At 40.2% G+C, this 21,301-nt stretch overlaps 1 pseudogene; it reads left to right on the top strand.

The window, feature by feature from the left end:
* The first annotated feature begins 540 nt into the window (after positions 1-540).
* LOC109452959 (heterogeneous nuclear ribonucleoprotein C pseudogene) lies at positions 541-1,880 on the top strand (annotated as a pseudogene).
* The last annotated feature ends 19,421 nt before the right edge of the window (positions 1,881-21,301 follow it).

The raw sequence follows: 21,301 nt of genomic DNA, 5'->3' as shown, positions 1-21,301 counted from the left end.
ATTCTGTTAACTGTATGGTGTGTTATTTTTCCATGAAGTCTTTATATGAGTACATTCCCTGAATTTCAAGGGAAAGGAAGGTGACCTCATCTCTGAAACACTGTTTCTTTTGCATCTAACAAAAGAAAGTGGGCCTTTGGCATTTTTTCCTGGACACCCAGAATCCAAATTTATACCATTGAATTACAAATAAATCTCCTGGAACAGGATCAGACAGTGCCAATGTTATCTTCAGCCCAAAATAAATCTAGCTTTGATGTAATTTTTTTCGCTTTGATGTATTTTTAACGTAGGTTCATAAGTTAACTTTCAGAGAAAAAAATCTTTATCTTGAAATGGAACAAAATTGTGAAACTCACATATAATTAACCAAATCACCAACAGTTTTTATTTTGATTCTTTCAATGGACTTTTAAAAGAAAAAGGTTCCACGCACATTTAAAAGTGTATTATTATTATTATTGTATGGGTGTCAGTTTCCTGGTTTTGATATTGAACTTGGGTTGTATACTTCTAATCTTGTGAAGAGAGGAAGGCTGAGCAGTTGTGGCCGCGTTGTGGACCTCCAGGAGCAGGCTGCTTCTCCACGTAGAACCCGGGAGGAGATTCAGAATCTAATCTCTTCTCCCTGTCCACTCCAGTGAGATTTTTTTTTTTTAATCTTCAGCCACATTTTTTGGCTTCATGAATAACCTTATCATCAAAGACAATGGCCAGCAATGTTACCAACAAGACAGATCCTCGCTCCATGAACACCTGTGTATTCACTGGGAATCTCAATACTCTTGTGGTCAAGAAATCTGATGTGGAGGCAATCTTCTCAAAATATGGCAAAACTGAGTTGCTCTGTTTATAAGAGCTTTGCCTTCATTTAATACATTAATGAGAGAAATGCCTGGGCTGCTGTGGCAAGAGAGGATGGCAGAATGATTGCTGCAGAGCCAAAAGTGAACTGAGGAAAAGTACATGTGAAACGATCTACAGCAGAGATGTACTGGTCATTACCTTCTCCATCCCCTCTACTCAGGTCCTCGTTTGACTTGGACTATGACTTTCAATGGGATTATTATAACAGGACGTAGAGTTACCCAACACGTGTTCGTCCCCCTCCCCCTACTGCTCTGGCTGAAGTGCCCTCTAAACACCTGTATGTATCAGGAAACACCTCATGAAGGGGCAAAAGTGGCTTCAGTTCTAACAGTGGACGGTAAGGCTCTTCGTCCAAGTCTGGAAAGTTGAAAGGAGATGACCTTCAGATCATTAAGAAGGAATTGACCCAGATAAAAAAATTTAAAAAGTGGATTCTTTACTGGAAATCCTGGGAAATAAAAAAATTGAAAAGGAACAGAGCAAACAAGGAGTAGAGATGAAGAATGATAAGTCAGAAGAGGAGCAGAGCAGCAGCTCCCTGAAGAAACATAAGACCACTGTGAAGACGGAGTCTGAGGGGGGTGCAGCTGCCTCTCCTGAGGAGGGGGGCCTACTGCGTGATGATGATAATGAAGATGGGGGATGACCAGCTGGAGCTGACCAAGGATGATGAAAAAGGAGGCTGGGGAAGGAGAGGATGACAGAGACAGCGCCACTGGTAAGGGTGACCCTCAAGTACATAGTGGGGTTTAGGAATCTTGTCCCATTATTTCTTTACCTGAGTGCTTGTCTAAGATCAAAATTTTCACCAGATGCTCTCCCCTAGTATCTTAAGCACATGCTCACTGTTCTCCCTGTTCTTGTCATTCCCATGTTCATTCATTCATCTTGCTCTGCACCTCGTCCCATCTTCACTTCCTTTGATGCTCCTAGTAGCTATGCCAAGTCTTACCCTGTAATTTTTGCTTTTAATTTTGATACCTCTTTAGGACTTAATAAAAAGGATGAATGGTTGTTATCAACTGTCTCCAAAATAATCTCTTGTTATGCAGGGAGGACAGTTGTTTCCATTCGTACATGAGTTCAGTAGTTAGTTGCTTCCCTAACTACAAAGGCAATCTCATTAGTTGACTAGCACCTGAGAGCAGCTTTGAGTCAGAGGTATGTATGTTATACCCCATATAGGAATGTTGTGTGGGGCTGTTCAATGCAGTGTAACAGCATTTTTGTGAATGAGAGTTAGCATGTCAAATGCATCCTCTAGGAAAATAATTAGTGTAATAATCTTAAGATTTGTATTCTAAAGTCGATACTATGGGTTATCTTTGTGAGCAGCCTGATATTTGGGACCTTTTTTTCTCAAAATAAACATGTCCTTATTAAACTAGGAATTTGAAAGGAAAAAAAAAAAGAAGTAACTTATACAGTTGAGGGAAGGAAGTTGGATGAAGGGTACTTGTGACTCTCTGTATTATTTTTACAATTTCTTATGAGTTTATAATTATTTCAAAATAAAAAGTCAGGGTCCACCTCATGAATTAATTAATCTAGTCAGTAATCTCCAATAGCTGCTAACATCACAGAAAGAGAGACAACTAGATATGATGCACCTCCTGATGGAAGCACATAGCACCATCCATGAGTGTGATCACCAAGGCAAACGTGAGTGTGATCAAACCTCCATCCAACAACCAATTTATAGGAAATACAGAGAACAGAGGAATGTGTGAAGAGACGTTACAGGAGTGCAATCAGCAAGATCCAGACTATGGAAATTCTACAGAACAAATTATTTTATTCCTTAAACAAATAAATTGCAAAGAAAGACACAGAAACAGAGGGAGAGAGACAGAGGCAGAGGAATATAGAGGAATCTGTAGATAAAAAGAGGCTTACATAATCACGATGCATGGACCGTATTTAGATCCTAGTTCAAACTATAAGACAAAAACTCCTACAGCATTTAACAGATAATTGGACATTTTAACACTCATTGGATATGTTATGATATTAAAGAATTGTTAACTTTAAAATAAATGAAGTTTAAATTATATATGTGTGTATACATGTGATATATATATATATATATATATATATATATATATATATATATATATATATAGTACTTTTCCTAAAGTATATTAATGGCGTGTTTCTAAATGCTTACATTGTTTTTGTATGGAGGATGCAGTCCTTCCACACAGTGTCAGAATTAGTCATAATTAGACACAGTAATGAACCAAAGCACTGGCCTGCAGGGAGTACCTGGTCACTATGAGGAAAAGAAAAAAGAAAGGTTGAGAATTAATACTGGTTTAAATTTGTCCTCTTTTTCAAGTGAGATTCTACAGCCCTTCAATTGAAATATTAAACACTGTTTGGCAAAACTAAATACTAGATCGGTTTCTTTCATCAGCCTGGGTGGTCCCAGATGCAGGAGTGAAGAGTGGCTTTACTAGAAAACACTTTGCTCCCTTAGCCTGGATAGGGTTGAGGAGAAACTTCAATGACTGCTCTTGTTCTTAAGTATTTATTATCTGGACAAATTGCCACTTCCACCTAAGTCTCCTGCAGTTCTTCTTGGCAAACAGGTGAGTGTTTTTAGGGAAGCGCTGACTAACTTTTAAATTTTAAAGTCTCAATATTTTAAGTGTACTTTCACCGGTGCTGAGGAATTTTTCAGCAAAACCTCACTGACATCTACCTCTTTCAGAAATATTTGTCTTTATTATATTCAATGTCCTTTGGAATTTGAGAGTAGAGTTCAAAGTTTAATAAACCTAGTGTTCAGGAAATAGCTGAGATTTTATAAATACACCAAACCTTCCCAAGTGTAGATTAAATTAGGGTGATTGCCATAATCCTTCCATTGAAGGGGCTGCTCATCTGTAATCAAGAAAGGACTGAAGATCCCTTGGGAGGACAGCAGAGAGAGAGAAAAGGAAGTGGATCCTATGACTGAGGAAGAGCTATATAGACATATATAGAATTCATGGGTTTGCATATAAACCCAGACATTAGCCTCTGCCTGCCACCCACCTACCCATTCTAAGGTGACCTCCTTTTAGTATATAGTAGTACCTCGGTTTTCGAACGTCTCCATTGATGAACAGTTTGGTTTATGAACGCCGTAAACCCTCAAGTAAATGCTTTGGTTTTCGAACACGACTCAGAAGTCGAACATGTCACACGGCTTCCGCTGAGTGCAAGACCCTGAGGCCTAGCTGTCGGCTGTTTTCGAACATTTCAGAACTCGTGGATTACGTTCCAAAACCGACGTACCACTGTATCTTTCCTTCCATCAGCTCCTGCATGGCATTTAAGCTGTAGCTGCTTCTCTGCACCAGCAGAGACTGTCATTCACTGCCACCCACAGCCTGGAACCCCTGGACCAGGACCCCTCCTGCTGCCTCGACATCACTAGGTTGGTGAATGGGGCAGCCACACTTCCCTTTGCTGCCCACCACTTTCCTTCCTTTCATCATCCCTAAACCTAGCTCAGTGAGACTATCAGATTTTGCTGAAATGATTGCTTGCAACAATGCAAACAATTGGCAATTAAATATTAAATATCCTGTTCTGAAAGACCTTTCGCCACTCCACTTAAATTCATTCATATGAGAAATATGTACTGATCATCTACAATATGCCAGATACTGTCATTCACTGCCAGCCACAGCTAAGCTTGGGGATTATATTGGTCAGGGTTAAACTGCAGAGAACAGAAACTATACCAGCTAGTTTGAGCAGAGAGTGATTTGAAACAAAATTCAGGTGCTGTTTGAAAAAAAGGAAAAAGTCATTGAAAAGAGGAGGGGAAGACTTCAGGCTGAGCAAGCTAGTCACAGGAGTGTGCTGCTCAGCTCCCTCCTGGAGGAAGAAGCTGCTGACAGCCTCCAGCTGCCACTGTCAGGGCCCACCACAGCACGCACAGGACACGCCGTCCAGGGCCTGAGTGCAGCAGGGGTTCTAGACCACGCTATGCCTGCCTAGTGCCAGTTCCGCTAATGAACAGCCTTTGCTCAGAGAATCGCCACGAGCCCAGCCAAGACTTGCTCAGAGCTACACTGCACTCCTACTCCTTCCTTCCCCCTAAATGTCAGAACTACATCATGGTCTGAAGCTCTGCCTGCCCACTCCTTCCGCCTCCCCCTTGGTTCTTCACAGGCATTTCCCCCAACAAATTTCTTGTACATCTAATTCCATCTTGACATCTGCTTCCCAGCCAACCTAAACTGACTCATTCCGTTCCTGCCTCCAGAAACAACTCCCAGAACAATGCAGGGAAACTGGTCTACGCAAGGGGCCTACAGCTGCCACTATCAGGGAGTCAGGGAATTGGGTAGCCACCACCTCAACGGCTGGGTTCACGGAAAATAGTACTTCTGATACTATCTGAAGCCACCACGTCCTGCTTCTCAACACCCACAAAGTGTGGAAAAGACACGGAGGTCTCTACTCCAGTTGCCATGAGGAAAAAAACTATCCACAGGACCATTGTTGCCAGGAAATAACAGAAACAACAGAAGTGTACTTTCTTCCTCATAGTGTTCACTCTGGGCACCTCAGGTCACATGGTAACTTGGGGGCCCACAGTCAATGTTCAATCTCTATTGAGGTCCACTAGCAAGCGAGAAGGTGTTTCTCAAGGGAATAGTTATCTGGAGAGGATGGCAGAGCTTTGCCCAAAAGCCTAAAGGTCTGCATTAATATCTGTCTATAGGGGCCTGCCGCAGACTACCAGAACCATTGGATGAGCTGGATCCTGTTTGTCTTTTTCTTATTGATTTTAGGTTTTATATATGTGTGTGTGTGTGTGTGTGTGTGTGTGTGTGTGTGTGTGTGTGTGTGTGTGTGTATTCTGGAAATTAAGCCTATGTCAGGTATATAAAATTGAAATTATCTTCTCCCAGGTTGTGACTTATCTTTTCATGTTATTTATGTGCTTCAAGATAAACAGAGTTATTTTTAATGTAGTTGAATTTATCAGTCTTTTCCTCTATGGTACATGCTCTTTGAATCTTGTTTGAAAAGTCTTTCCAACTCTGAGGGCATAAAGACATTCTCCAATATTTTCTTCTTAAATTTTTAAGCTTTTACCTTTAACATTTAAGTCTTAACCTTTCTAGAATTGATTTTTGTGTGTGGTATAAGTAGTGATCTATTTTTCCCCCCATAAAACAGTCAATTTTCCCAGCACTTTTCATTGAATACTCCATTTTTCACCACTGTTCTGAAATATACCACTTCTATTATATCTTTTCACATCTGGATGGGTCTGTTTCTGGACTCTGTTCTGTTACATTCACCTATTTCTCTGCCCATGCACCAATACCACATCGTCTAAAAACTATATGCTACACAATAAGTTCCCCCATCTCTTTGTTCTTCAGGAATGTATTTGCCATTCTTGGCTCTTTGCTTCTCAATTTAAATTTTAGAGTAAGTTTTTCAAAGTTCACAAAAACTCCTTTTAGGTTTCTTAATGAAACTTTATTGAATCTACTGATCAATTTGGTAATGATATTGAGTCTTTCTATCCTTCAAAATGATATGATTCTACATTTTTTAATGTCTTTCAATAAAGGTTTATGATTTTCTCCATAAAAGTCCCACATATATTTGGTGCAATTTATACCTAGGTACCTTTTACTTTGTTAACTATTATAAAGATGAGATGTTAAAATCTTGTTTTTTAATTGTTTGCTGTTAATGCACAGAAACGCATTTGATTTTTGTGTAATAGTTTTATATCCAGTAACCTTGTAAAACTCTTTTATTAATTCTAATAATTTGTCTCTAGATTCTTGGAGGTTAAATAATAATGTCATTTGAAAATAATTACAATTTTACTACATCCTTTTAAAATTTTGTATTTTTTATTTATTTTTCTTGGCCTGTTATACTGGATAAGGTATCTAGTACAAAATTAAATAGAAATGGTTATAACATACATTCTTATCTTTGAAACAGAATGTTTTTAACACTTCTTCATTAAATATTGTGCCATTATTCACCTTTTGTCTCTCAGCCCAGACCCACCCCTTTATACTCTGTTCTGTAATGCCAAGACTAGAGACCTACCTACTACATTTCCCACATACCAGCTTCTTACCAGTCTAAGGACTCTGCCACTAAGAGGTACTGATGGGAGACTGGGACATGGAAGAGGGGAAAAGGCAGTCTCTGTTTTGTAGCTCCTGTTGACATTCCTCCTACAGCAGCAAACAGCTTCAGCTCTCTAAGACTTTTGACACCCCAAGTGCCAAACTAGGGGTAAAGCACTAGTTCTGTAGCACAACCTCAACAATCACCAGCAGTATGGGCCCCCTAAGAACCAGAAGGTGGTTCTTATACCTCCTTTAGAGGTATAAGCTATACAAGCTTCACAAAATAAATTGAGGCGATTCCCTTTTTTCCTATTCCTAGAATAGTGTGAATATAATTGGTAATCTTTTACTTGAATTTTCTTTCTTTTTTTAACTTTTACTTATTTTAAACGTGTTTTTCCAGGACCCATCAGCTCCAAGTCAAGTAGTTGTTTCAATCTAGTTGTGGAGGGCACAGCTCACAGTGGCCCATGTGTGAATCGAACCAGCAACCTTGTTGTTAAGAGCACAGCACTCTAACCAACTGAGCTAACCAACCACCCCACTACTTGAATTTTCAATAGAACTTGCCAGTAAAACCATCTGGCATGATATTTTCTTTAAGGAAAGATGTTTAACTATTACTAATTTAATGTCTTGAGTCATTATAAGATCATTTATGTTTTCTGTCTTTTCATAAGACTCTTCAGGAAACTTGTATTTTTCAAGAAATGTCCATTTTGGCTAGTCCATTTGGCTAAAATGCTTTTTCAGTCCATTTTGGCTAAAAAAAATTATAGGCAGAATGTTCATTATATTCTTAAATTTTCTTTCAATCATCACATCATTTGTGGTGATGCTCTCTTTTTCATTCCAAATAATTTCTACTTGCGTCTTCTCTCCCTTTTGATCACTCTTCCCAGAGATTTGTCAATTTTATTAATCTTTTCAAAAACGTAACTTTTGTCTCTTTTGATACTTTCTGTGGCACCTTTGTTTCCTGTTTCATTAACGTGCTATCTTTATTATGGTCTTACTCCTCTTTGAAGGAGTTTATTTTGCTATTCTTCTTCTAAGTTTACTATTCTTCTTAAGATTTCTGTCTTAAGTTGAATGCTTAGTTCTTCAATTTTTGGCCTTTCTTTTTTTAATATATGCATTCATGACTGTGTATCTTCCTCAAAGTATTAGTTTGGTTTTATCTTATGAATAATTTGCTTTATATTATTGTTTAATATGTTTTATTACAATTTCTTCTTTAATCCATAAATTTTCTAAATCTTTTAAAATTCCCTAAGATTGTGGGTTCAGTGTTCTATGTACATCCATTGGACTAAGGTTGTCAATCGGGTTACTGAAATCTGCTATATCTTTTCTGATTTTTCTTAATCTGCTTAATTTTTTAATTACTGAGAAAGATACATTAAAATCTTCCACTCGGCTACTGGATATGTCTGGCAGCTCCACCTCTTATCTCTTTGCATCTCTGTGAATTTTTGCTTTATACATTTTAAAGTATGTTTTTGTTATATACCAGTTTATAGTTTTCATATCTTCATGGTGAATTGAATCTTTATTATGTGACAACCCTCTTCATCTCTAATAATACTCTTTCTTTTAAAGCCTCTTTTGTCTTATTTAACATTACTACAACATCTTTTCCTGATTCCGTGGACTTTATCAGAGTTACCACTCTAAGTAAAGAATTGAAAACGGGTAGCCATGTCCCAGCCTCTTTGTTCAAGAGGCCCAAATGAGTTCAGCACCGCTTTTTTTTTTTTCCCTTGCTACAGCAAGATGGCTTCTGAATTATTTATGGGTGGATTCTCCTTGCAGGCAGCCTTCAAATGATCATCTTTGCCCCAACAATAGAAACATGGCCAACTTTCCTCCTCGCTCCCATTCAATGGCCCTATAAGCAACTATATTATGAATGTAGGTATTGCTCCTTTATCTCTGGTGGCCAATTATCATTGTCTAAAAGCTGTACTGATGGGATTCCTTCTGCCCTGAGCAATGAAGCCCAAAAAGCATCCTATACTAACAGTTGTTTCTTTATCAATTCAAGCTTACAAATAACCACTTCAAATGTCTTAAGCTGAAACAGTATCCTTTTCAACTCATCTATCAAGCTCATTATCATTGAATCTACTAACCTTACTTGAATAAAATGGCTGCCATAACTGATTAAATGAATGTATTAGAAGATAGTTGACTGAAATCTAAATTGCATATCAAAGAGCTTCATTTTAATCATGCATCTTTCATAACGACATGCTGTGGGTGTGGGGCTTAGCAGACATGACATGATAAAGTGGAGGGGGAAAGTAGCTGCACAACAAAGTCTCAGTTCTGTGATTTAGCAGCTATATGAACTTGGGCATATTAATTAACCTCCCTTATCCCAGATTTCTTCACCTGTAAAATGGGGATAAAATGATCTACCTCAAAAGGTTGGTGTGAGGACTAAATTAATTAAAATATATAAATTAAAATGGGTACTCAATAAGCAAATGTTCTCTTCATATTTCCTCCCAGTCCAGGAGAAAAATCCTTCTTGAAAGCAATAATACAATTGTGCTGATGTCTGTGAAATGAAAATTCAGAACTTTTCTTTTTGAGGGATCAACCTTCCAACAATGGCCACCTCCACACTTGCCTGCCTTTATTGAATTAAGTCCAGGCTAAGTCTAAGCAGAACAGAACTAAGTTAAAAACCCAACCAAGTCTTGCCATAGTTATAGGACTGAATTATAAACTGAAACTTGTGCCATGAAGTCTTAAGTTTAAAAACTCTGCTGGTGTTCCTCAGTATTAAAAAACTCCATACATACCTTTTTAAATTGCTAAAGTTAAAAAACTAATTACTGGTATATAGCCTGAAACCTTGGAGAGTTTTTAAGCTAGAATTCAGGTGTTAGAGAACAGCACCTGCTGGCAAACTGTGATACTGCAGCCCCCTGGTCATGAAGACGTGAAATAGACAGTGTGGCCAGTGAAAATTCCAGTGTCCCAGAGGCAGTCCTACATTAATAGGGAGGGAGCAATCCTCTCTTCCATCTCTCAGTCACCCCCCAATCACCAAGATCTGCGGATGTGCCTCCTAAACAGCTCTCAGAGTCTTCCACGTTTCATCCCATGCTCAGTACAGGCCACCATCTTTTATTGCCTGGATTCCAGGAACAGTCTCCTAAGTAGTTTCCCAGATTCCAATCTATTCTTCACACAGTAGACGTGGGGTCCTTTTTATACAGCACCATTCTGATCATGTCACTCCCTGCCCAGAAGATTCTCATTAAAGAGGTCAATCTTTTAGTACGGAATGAACAGATTCTTCTCTTCACCGTAGCGATCCTTCTTCCCTCCCAGCATCCTCTCTCCACACAACCTCCCTCTGTTCTGTGCTCTAGCCACACTGAAACCCATGAATTCAGAAAGTGAGGTTCAAAAAGAAAAACCAAAGACCTGTGCTAGCTCTTAAAAACACAGTAGACTACCAAAAGTTACCTTTTACTACCAAAAAAGTTACTATCAAAAGTTGACCTTGGTAAGTTATTTTGGCTAATAAATGACTTTCTGACCTCCTCATGCCAAAATACTGATCAAAATCTAGCCATGCATTCAAGGGAGTTAAATGTAGGACATTTCCCATTCTGCCAAATACTCATTGCAGCTGTTATTTTATCCATCATTCAACATTTCCCCCAAGTGGACATCACCGCCCATTGTGTCCAGCCCCAGAACAGTTGCCTTCATTTGAACAGGCAATTCCAAAGAAGCAAGCCGCTAGTTAAATAAATGCATCTGTGCTTCCTCTGGAATCTGCTCATACTTTCAAATAAACACGCTCAGTGGGATAGAACAGGAGAGTGGGCTCCAGGACAAAAGAAAATCTGTCAAGCAGATGTTGCTTTTGTGCAGTTAGCTGACTATTCCTTAAAAGTTTCAAATAAGACTAACAGAAGGCAAGGGGCCAGGGTAGAGGGGCAACTTTCCTTAGCCTATTTAGTGTTTTCTCTACTTTTATATGCGGAGATAGCCTGGTTCAATTCCCAGATGCAATGGATTCCTCACCCACTTTCAATGATTTGGATACTTTTAAGTGTTACAGTCCATATTAAAAATTCTGTACAAAATTATTTATTCCTGCCAAATATGCTCACTTTCTACTTCTGTTTATTACTCTTCTGGCTGAAAGTGGCCTTCCTTACTTAACCTTTGTTCCCTGTGTATTATTGGCTCCAAAACAATTATATTTTATGCAACAACTTCTCCCATTTTCTTCTCAGCCAGATGTGATTTGAGGCAGAGCATTTAGAAAAAAACATTTATCTGTGGTTTTCGTTTTTATTTATTTGAGGCTGATATTTTTAAATACAATTTTAAATGTAATAGTTTTACTTCTCCTTATTTAAAAAAGCTTTTTCTTGAGATAAAAATGGAAAATTTTCAATCAACGTCCCACTGAATGTCAAGCAAAAGATCCACATATATCTTGACTCTCTCCTTCTTATAGTTGTCTATCCTGATGTGAATATACAGAGTATGAGATGGGAAGAAATCTATCTTCTTTTCAATATATTAATTAGATATCTCTGTTGAAGACCTAGGCAAAACCATAATAGGTGCTTTAGAAATAGGCATATCTTGTACATAAATCAAAATGTGCAGCTAAAGAATATGGTATGATTTAGGTATAAATAATGATTTATTCAACTATTGCAACACAACTTCAAGGTAGTAGAAAGAGAAATTGACTTGAGTCAGAAAACCTAATCCAAATCCATGACCTCTGTTTACCTGCTCGGTGGCTCTGGGCAAGTCTCTTAAACTCTCTGATCAGGTGTCCCTGCTTATGGTACTGTGAGAATTAATGTGATCATTGATGCTCTGTGGAAATGGGATGTAATAAATGTCACAGTCTTCATTTTCCTAAATCAAATTAAATCTGGCTCTCTCCCTTCCATGGGCGCTGTTGGTGGCCTTCCCAACATCCACTCCAGTGTGCTACCTTCCTACCCTAATTTCTTTCAGATGTCCACCTTTCTCCCATCCGCAGCCCCAGCCCAGCTGAGTGAATCCTAAGTGGTCCCAACAGAATACCTTGTTGTAAATGGACTGGGGGGGGGGGGGGGGTGTCAATTTTGGCTTGAGACATACAGAGAAGCTGGGAAGCTTCTGGAAAACATTTCCTCTGTATTTGAAAGAGACACAGAAAGCGATAATCTCTTCCTCATTGGATGTATCTCTTCTCCATTGCATGTGTAGATGTAGAACAAGACAGCAACTTGCAGCCTTGAGGGAATACAGCCTGAGGACAAGATCAGTGAGCTGGAGATGGCAGAGAAGAATCTGGGTCCTCGGTGGCATTTTTATACACAGGGTTAAGTAACTCCTTAGCCACCTGGCCTTTGCACTTCATGTTATCTATAGGAAGAAAGTCCTTCATTATTTAGCTAGATGAATCCAAGTTTTTGCTGTTTGTCGCTAAAGGCATTGTATCTGCTACATATCTCAGTATTCCAAGTTCGGCCAGAAGTCCAAGGCTAGTCATTTTAAGAATCCCCTACCTGTTGGATCCCCTACCTTAGAGGCCTAGTAGAATAAGAGTTTATGGTGGTCACTACTGCTTAACAGCAGAATCACGTGATCGCTGATGCTGTGCAGAAATGGAATGTAATAGTGACCACGCCCTTGAGGTCCATTCAAGAGTGGCCAGCTCCACTGAGAGCTTCACTCCCTCTATAACAAGTTTGTCCAAAGGGATGATCACTGAGGTTCCCAACACTTCAATCTAAAAAGGAACCTAAATAGACATAACCATGTGTGCCAGGAAAATTTTGACGCTCATCACCTTCCTTCACTGGTGTGATACCTGTGTATGTTACATTACATGGTGAAAGCGACTTTACAGATGGAATTAAGGTTACAGACTTTAAAATGGGACATTATCCTGGGCCCAATATAATCACATGAGCCTTTAAAAGTGGAAGGGAAGACAGAAATGTTCATCAGAAAGATGAGACAGAAGAGGCAAGAGAGATTCAAAGTGTGAAAGGTACTCTACCAACCATCACAGGCTTTGAAGATAGAGGAAGGGAACATGAGCCAAGGAATGCAGGCAGCCTGTAAAATCTAACAGCCCGCAGCTAACAGCCAGCAAGGACATGGGGACCTCAGTCCTACAACCACAAGGAAATGAATTCTGCCAACAACCTGAATAACGAGGAAAACAGATCCTCCCCCAGAGCCTCCAGAAAGGAAAGCAGTCCTGCCAACATCTTGATTTTAGCCTCACGAGACTCAGGTGAGCCCACAGCACTTCTGGAATAGGGAGCTGTAACATAATACATTTGTGTTGTTTTAAGTCACTAAGTTTGTGGTAATTTGCTACAGCAGCAACAGAAATCTACTACACCATAAGACGTTCCTGCCACATCCAGCTCCAAAAAGCTCAGGTCTCATCACTCTCAGAATCACCAACCCTCCATAGCTTTTCACACTCTTGAGAGAATAAACCACACCTATGGTAAAACAAGCCCTTCTCCTCCTCTACTCTTGCAGGTACCTACAGTCACAAATAGATAATTACACACACACACACACACACACACACACACACACACACACACTGACCTTCCATAACCAAAATGCAGTGACAGGGTGGTCTTCCCTCTGCCAGACAAATCTCCTCCTTCCAAAACACATCCAAAAATTAAAACTATTAACTCTTCTTTTGGAAACTAAGAGAGAAATAAAAACATAATTTTTAGAAATCAGCCACATTTTTCTGAATTAACTGTGGAAATACCAATTTTGGTATTCTGCAAATCTTGATATTTAAGGTTCTATTAAATTTTGCTTCTTCATAAGGAAACCAGATAACACTGTTAGAAAACCCCATTCTGTGAAAATAATCATTTATCTTTTTTCAGATTCAGAGAAATAGTTAGAGCCATTAAGGATGTTAGCTTTGACTTAAACAAAATAAATCTTTGCACCCACGATGGTTTCGGCTATTTCTCATCCATCCCTTCCTACTCACAAAAAGAAAAAGAAACCTACAACACAAAACCCACAAAGCTGACTGTCTTACAGTATCTACTGATGTTATTTACCAAACTTTCCATAAGTGCAGAGGGCTTTATGTCAGCCTGCTAACAGACTACCACATTCAAATTTATTGGCTCACTGGTTGCTTTTTAATGACCTTTACTGTTTTCACATTTTTCTTCATGCGACTGAGCCTATCAGTCTTTCTTATAATAAAAACTCTAATCATCAATTGATTTCTGTTTATGTATATCTGTATATACACATACACACATACATAAATAGGTGCATATATAATAGTTATAATATTGCTTGTGTGTGCATATTAATGTTAATATATGTACATCTAATCTACTTATATTGCTATTTGTGAGTAAATATTACTTGCATATAGCATATACAGCGTTTGTCTGCATTATCTTTGTTTCCCAAAGCCTGGTCTGAAAGGTAAAAACGAGATCATACTGACAATGAACAGGATTTCTTCCTTCATACACTATTGGTAGCACCTCCAGCTCCCTTCAGGGTCTCTCCCATTATTTCTAGGAGCTGGGGGGTGTCATGTGTGTGCTCAGAAGCTCAGCCCTCTCAGTGACCATGTAGTAATAACTGCTGCTGAGACTTCCAGAGGTCATGGAGACCCTGACAGTGCCTTGTGGCTGTCTCTGGTATCATAATCCCACTGAGGTCCTCAAAGTCATTCAGCCATACTACCGTGTCCTAAAGCTACCCTGCAGGACCAAAGCTGCTGCATATTCTGCTGATGACATTAAATCAATCGTTCCCCAATAAAGCAGCATCATCCTGTACCCCTGCCACATTAGGTTGTGGCCACTTTTGGCAGAGGGTCTAATACCAAGGTCCCCAAAGCAGTTCTCCCAAGAATCTTCCAAAGAATGTAATGAATTGTAATTGCATGTTCCCTTCCAAGGACACAGTACACAGGTGTAGAGGCAGAGGGCAATCTGAGTGACAGAACACTGGACTCCAAGTGACCTATGGCCTCCAGGATTAAAATGTATTCACTGCATAGAACTATGTGCCTGACTCCCTATTGGACAATAGAAGCAGAGAGAGATTTCAAGATGCTACACTACTGGCTTTGAAGGTGGAGAAATAGACTACAAACCAAGAAATACAGTTGGCCTCTAGTAGCTAGAAAAGACAAGGAAGTGGATTCTCTTCTAGTGCTTCCAGAAGAAACACAGCCCTGTAGATACCTTGATTTTAGTCCAGTGAAAGCCATTTAGAACTTCTGACTTCCAGAATTGTAAGGTAATAAATTTGTGTTTATTTAAACCACTAAATTTGTAGTAATTTGTTAGAGCAGCAATAGGAAACTAATACTCCATATAATCCAAATTCAGTCTCTATATTCTCAATATCTTTCCCCTAAACCTTCCACTGCAAAATTTCACAGTTTAGAGACACAGAGCATACATATTGCATCAGTTTACATATTCTGTCAGTTAGGATGCCTTTGGCTGCTACTGTGTTTCCCTGAAAATAAGACCTACCCCGAAAATAAGCCCCAGTTAAGATCATCAGCCAGATGGACACAGTTAGTACATTATGACAATGTTCCAGAAGATGACATGACTGTATTTGAATAAATGTAGATTGTTGTACATGAAAAAATAAGACATCCCCTGAAAATACACTCTAATGCGTCTTTTGGAGCAAAAATTAATATAAGACCCGATCTTATTTTCGGGGAAACATGGTAGTAATAGAAAACTCAACTCAAAATGGCTTACACAATGGTGGAAAGATATTATCCTACGTAAGAAGAAGTCCCAAAGTAGCTCCAGTGTTAATTAATCTAACTCACTAATGTCATCAAAGAACCAAGTTCTTTCCATATTATTTCTTTGACATTCTTGATGTGTTAGCTTTGTTTTCAAAGTAACCTCTTTCCTGGTTACAAGACACTTGCAATTCCAAACATGACAACATCCAGGAGAAAAGGAAAAGTCTTTCACAGAATCCCTCTAGAAGACTTCTCCTCACATCTCATTGGCCAAAATTGGGTTACATGACCCGTCTTAAACCAATTACTGGCAAGTGGGTACAACCACAATTGGTATACCCAGGGTTTACCCCCACGACATACGAAGGGTAACACTCAAGCAAAATTGAGCAAAGTTGGGGCAAAGAAGATGGGGATAGTGGGTGTCATCTAGGTGTCAATAGTGTCTACTAGATGTATGGTTTCTCATTTAGCTCTCATAATCACATCAAATCTCAGATTCCACGTGTATAGATGGAAAAGCCAAGACTGCGAGATTAGGTGACTTACCTAAGGCTACACAGCTCATAAACTGTAGAACTGGGATATGATTCCAGGTGAGTCTGAGCTCAGGGCTTCAAAACTGCTACAGCGAGTTACTTGATTTCCACTCGGCTATGAGAGGGTATGGTCTTGGACACTGGAATAAACACTTCCTCATCTGGAACTGTCAATCTAGGAGTACAGGAAGAGTGATATGGAAAACAACACTTCCTTTGGAGTTATTTACTATAACTACTAAACATTGTGAAAACAACAACCTCTTTCCCTGATGGATTCAGGGGTCACACAGGGACTTGCTTGTCATTGGGGTGGCTACACCTAGGGAAGTTCTGTCTATAGTCTGAGAGCCGACCTGAATTTAGACTTTAATCATAGAAGTTAATGACTTAGGTACAATGAAACTGGCTTCAAAGTAAAATGTGTTTATGCAGGTTGAAGGATGGAATCAAATTATCAGTGTCCTATCTGCTTTTCTAGCCAAAGGGAGGTGGTAAAAGCTGGGCCTGGCTGGGCACAGCACCCTAAAGACTTACATGAGCCAGAAGGCAGTAGAGGGTAGTGTTAAGTACAGAGACCATGGACCCTGACATGAGTTCAAATCCTGGATATGCCACTAGATGCATGACCTTGGGTAAGTCACCTGGCTTCCTGATGCCCCATTTGTACAATGGAGATGGCACCAACCAGGACACTATAAGCATATGGGCCCTGCCAGCTAGCTGAAGTATGTGGCATGGCTTCCCCACCAGGCATGTGTCAATGTCACAGGGGAAAAAAGAGGAATTCCAGGTACCAAACACAATCAGGAAGAAAGTGTCCAGGTAAGAAGACACCACAGGGATAGTCAAGGGGAAGGCTAACTCTCGGGAACTTCACATTGCACCTAACAGTTTGCTTCCTGGTGACAGGACAGTCATAACCATTTCTAAATCTGCTGGGTTGTCTGTAGTTATTCTGAGCAGTCATTATAAACAACTGGAACAGACATGGAAGGGTAACAGGACCAAAAGAAGTTGCCTCCTGACAGCAATTTCATACGTAGTAAGATTGCAAATTTATTTATACTACACTCAAAAATCCTGAGAAAATGAAGCTTCATTCCTTATCAATTAAGTTCTCTTACAAGTTCCCTACTTCCCTTGCAAGCTGAAAAAGGGAACTAGAAATTTTGGTTCAATCCTATAATCTCAGGCCAATCCCAAAACCTCAACAGAATCCTTAGATAATTTGATGTCTTTTGGATGTGTTCAGTCTTTTAGATGTCCTTGATTCTTCTCTTCCTCAGGATGATGTTCAAGGAAGGGACAGGGTCCTTGGTTCCACATGTTGTCCCCTGCTGCAAAATGCCTAGACTGGGCTTGCTCCTGGACCTTTAAGGAGCAGCCAGCATCTGGAGGGGTGCTAGGGTCTCCTGCGGACGCCCGTGCCTAAGCTGAGTTGGGCCAGCCTCTTGTGGCTCCACAATGGCCTGGTGGTTTTCCCTGACTGACTGGTTTAAGCTCTGCTGCATCCTTCATCTGCCCACCGGTCTACATGGCTGAGGGGGTCACCTTCCTCGTGTCATGCCAGATCCCAAAGCAGGCCAGGCCCTGTGGCTCTCATTCAGTCCTCTCCCCTGTCCCCCTTGGGGTGGGGGAGGCATGTGGACACTTCTAAGTCTCCTCCATGCCACATGAATTGATGCAGGAATTGCCTGGGTGAAGAAGATAAGCCAGTCACCTCCAGAGTTCCAAACCTAAACTGCAGGTCCTTGAAGGTCTTATCCAACATACCCATCTCCCACCCCTACTGTCTCTCAAGCCTCTCTTCCTTCTCCCAGCCCCCCAGCCAGAGGGGTAAACTTTCACTTACTTCCCTTTCCTCTCTTGCTGGAACTTGCCCATAGTCCATCATTTTCTCTTCCTTCTAGGTTCCAGGCTCAGGGCTACCTATTACGGGGGTGTGGAACTCAGTACAGAAAAAGATTATCTTACTAATAACATGAGCTAAGTTTGAACCTTTATTATAAATATGAAACTCACAAAGCTGAGAAGAAAAGATCTCTACCAAATTCTCAGAGAGCCCCCTTAAAAACAAGCAAGGAATGATTTGAAGGTGTCCTTGTATAAAGACAATACAGATGGCATTTGAATGTGTACATAATTGGGATGCATAAGTATATCTATAGCAACAAGGTGTGCAAAACTTGTGATTCCCCAGACTTTGACCACAGGAGAACAGGATGTGACTGCTATGCTAATGAGCTCATTAATACATGAATACAATTAACAAATGAAGTTGATTATCACTTGCAAGCATTCATTACAAAGAGATAAGTTGCTGTGCTCCTACCACACAGGTAACTATTATGCTGTCTTTGTCCAGAAGCAGTCTTTTCATCTTTGCTCATTTATTACCACTAAACGGATAAATGCCTGGGAATGAGGGCTCAGCTCATTACTTATATATATTACCTTGATTATAATTTGACCACATGCACATTTCAGTTAGAAGAACCCTACAAAATATCACTTCTATTTATAACACAGCCTCATCTGCCAAGACTACAGAGAAATAGCATCCTAATTGGAAAGAATAAAAGGTTACCTTTGCGTGTAAACGGCACATTCATTCAGTCATTGATTTTATTTCTTTCTAATTATCAGCGGTGGTGCTTCTTCTAGTAGCTTGCATATAGTTGTTTTGCTCCTAATAACTCCTGAGAAATGGAAACCCTCATGATCAGATCAGTAGATTGGGAAGATGTAGTTTTAACGTGTGGTTTATTGGAGCCATCAAAAATTCAGAAATATTCAGGAATTCGAACTTCGACTTTCATAAGACTGGTTCTGAGGCCAAAGGCCTATTTTCCCATGACTCCTTCACTATCTGTGTCATAAGATGTGCATCTTCTTTGTAGTTTAAAGTAAAATAATGCTCTTGCCAGTACATCCAAAATGAAATACACATCTTGTCACCGGCAGCTTCTCTTGCTACCCATCCACCAGAACTGAAGTCATGGTTCCCAGCGGTGGGTTTTAAACTCTTGAAGAGAAGGATGACGCTGTTGTCTACTGGGCACTGTCCCACTCCCCAATCCTCAGCCCCGACCACAGCCCCCTTGCTCTCTCGCCCTGCCCATCTCATCATGCCTCCCATTTGCTGAGTCACCCTTTATATTAGTCTGCTCGGGCTGCCATAATGAAATACCATACACACTAGATGGCTTAAACAACAAACATTACTTCCTCACAGCTCTGGAGGGTAGAAGTCTGAGATCAGGATGCCAGTATTGTTGGGTTCTAGTGAGCGCTCTCTCCTTCGGTTGCAGACGGCTGCCTTCTCGCTATGTCTTCACATGGTGGAGCGAGAGCTCCGATGTCTCTAACTCTTCTTATAGGGCACCAGTTATATCAGATCAAGGCTCCACCTTTATTACCTCCTTTAACCTCAGTCACCTCTGTAAAGGTCCTGTGTACAAACAGCCATGGGGGGTAGGGTTTCATCATACAAATTTGGGGTGGTGGCACAATTCCGTCCATATCACCCTTGTCTTGGCACACTGATTCACTAGGATACTCTATTCTTTCACACACACAAAAATAAAAGGTTTGAGGAAGCCATGTGGGGAGAGTGGCGGGTGGGTAGCAAGACTCACTCATTCACCAGACTGTGTCATTTTTGCCTTTTGGCTCCTGAAACAGCTTCTCCATGTGGTCCCTTGCAGAGGGAAAGACAGAAATTTTTCAGGGAGGTTGTAAGGATTAACAGAGTATGGAAGGGGCCATTTATCCAGAAGAGGTGGCTGTTATCTGAGCAAAGAATAGAAGGACAGACAGGTCTGGCCTTAAGGGTGGACTGTCGCCTGCATTGGAAGATCTGAGAAACCTGTTAAAAATACCTCCCTCATTGACCAAGTGCTGGAACTAAAACTTTACCATTAGAGATGTATTCCACTGAGATAAGGGCACAAGAGTTAGTGTAATTGTCAGCCAATAGAAACTGGAGGGAGAAGAAAGGAGCATTTCTTATCATTTTTTCCTGGAGTAGAAGAACAGCATTTTGGTCACTTTTGAACCCCCACTGCACCTAGTGTGGTGCCTTGCACAAAAGTGGGTGCTCAGTAAGAATGTCTTGAGTGACTAGATATTGCCCAAAGGATTTTCCTTCCTTTCACATCCACGTGCCAAGTGCTGAGTAGGACCTATTATCTACTGTTATTTATGTCACCGAGTATATTTGTCCATTTCGTTTTCACTGCGGGAGCCAAACTGAGTGTGGATGCCATACAAGGCCAAGCAATAAAACAACCTAAATAGTCATATACTAATATTCACTTCTGTCTAGGCTCCTCTCCATTTTGTGAATATGGTAAATAGAATACAAGCTAGTTTCTGTTTAGTGTGGATATATAACTGGAAATTATTCTGGGCCACAGTAAAAGCACAACTGATGTGCTATTCCATTGCAAACAAATTTACTCTTTAGCATTCAAACCATGGATTCATTTACTATATTTTCTGATTTTCTTATATCAAACAGCTAAATTTTATGTCTTCTTCAATTTGCAGTATTGGAAGTATTTTTATTTTGAAATTGCATCTCTTACTAGAAGAGTTGGTACTAAAAGAATGAACAAGTTAACAGGGTCAGAAGGAGGTCTTGCCCTGAGGAACAGACTTGTAGTGTCACCTGATGGAGAGATGGAGCAGCAGGGAAAGGTGCCAGCCCAAGGGGATTTGTACCTCACACAGGCCTGACCAGTAGGCTCCTCTCTAAATGCTGATGCATCTGCTTTGTGACCTAGCCAAGGCACATCTGGTTGTAAGGAAGGAACAGAATCCCCTTCAAATTAGCTCAAGAAAAGGGGTTCTGTTCAACAGATACATCTCTTGTGGGATTCCTGGAAAAGCAGGGCAAAAATAAAAACAGACCTCAAAGGACAAAACTAGAGCTTGTCTGGGACCTTGTGCAGCACCAGTTCCCTGACCTTCACACCAGCATCACAGTTAAGGTG

Source organism: Rhinolophus sinicus, chromosome 1 (assembly GCF_057876585.1).
Source record: "Rhinolophus sinicus isolate RSI-liver-muscle chromosome 1, RSI-T2T, whole genome shotgun sequence".
NCBI classification, from domain to species: Eukaryota; Metazoa; Chordata; class Mammalia; order Chiroptera; family Rhinolophidae; genus Rhinolophus; species Rhinolophus sinicus.
The sequence above is the reverse complement of the archived record's forward strand: the minus strand, read 5'-3'. Positions and strand labels throughout refer to the sequence as shown.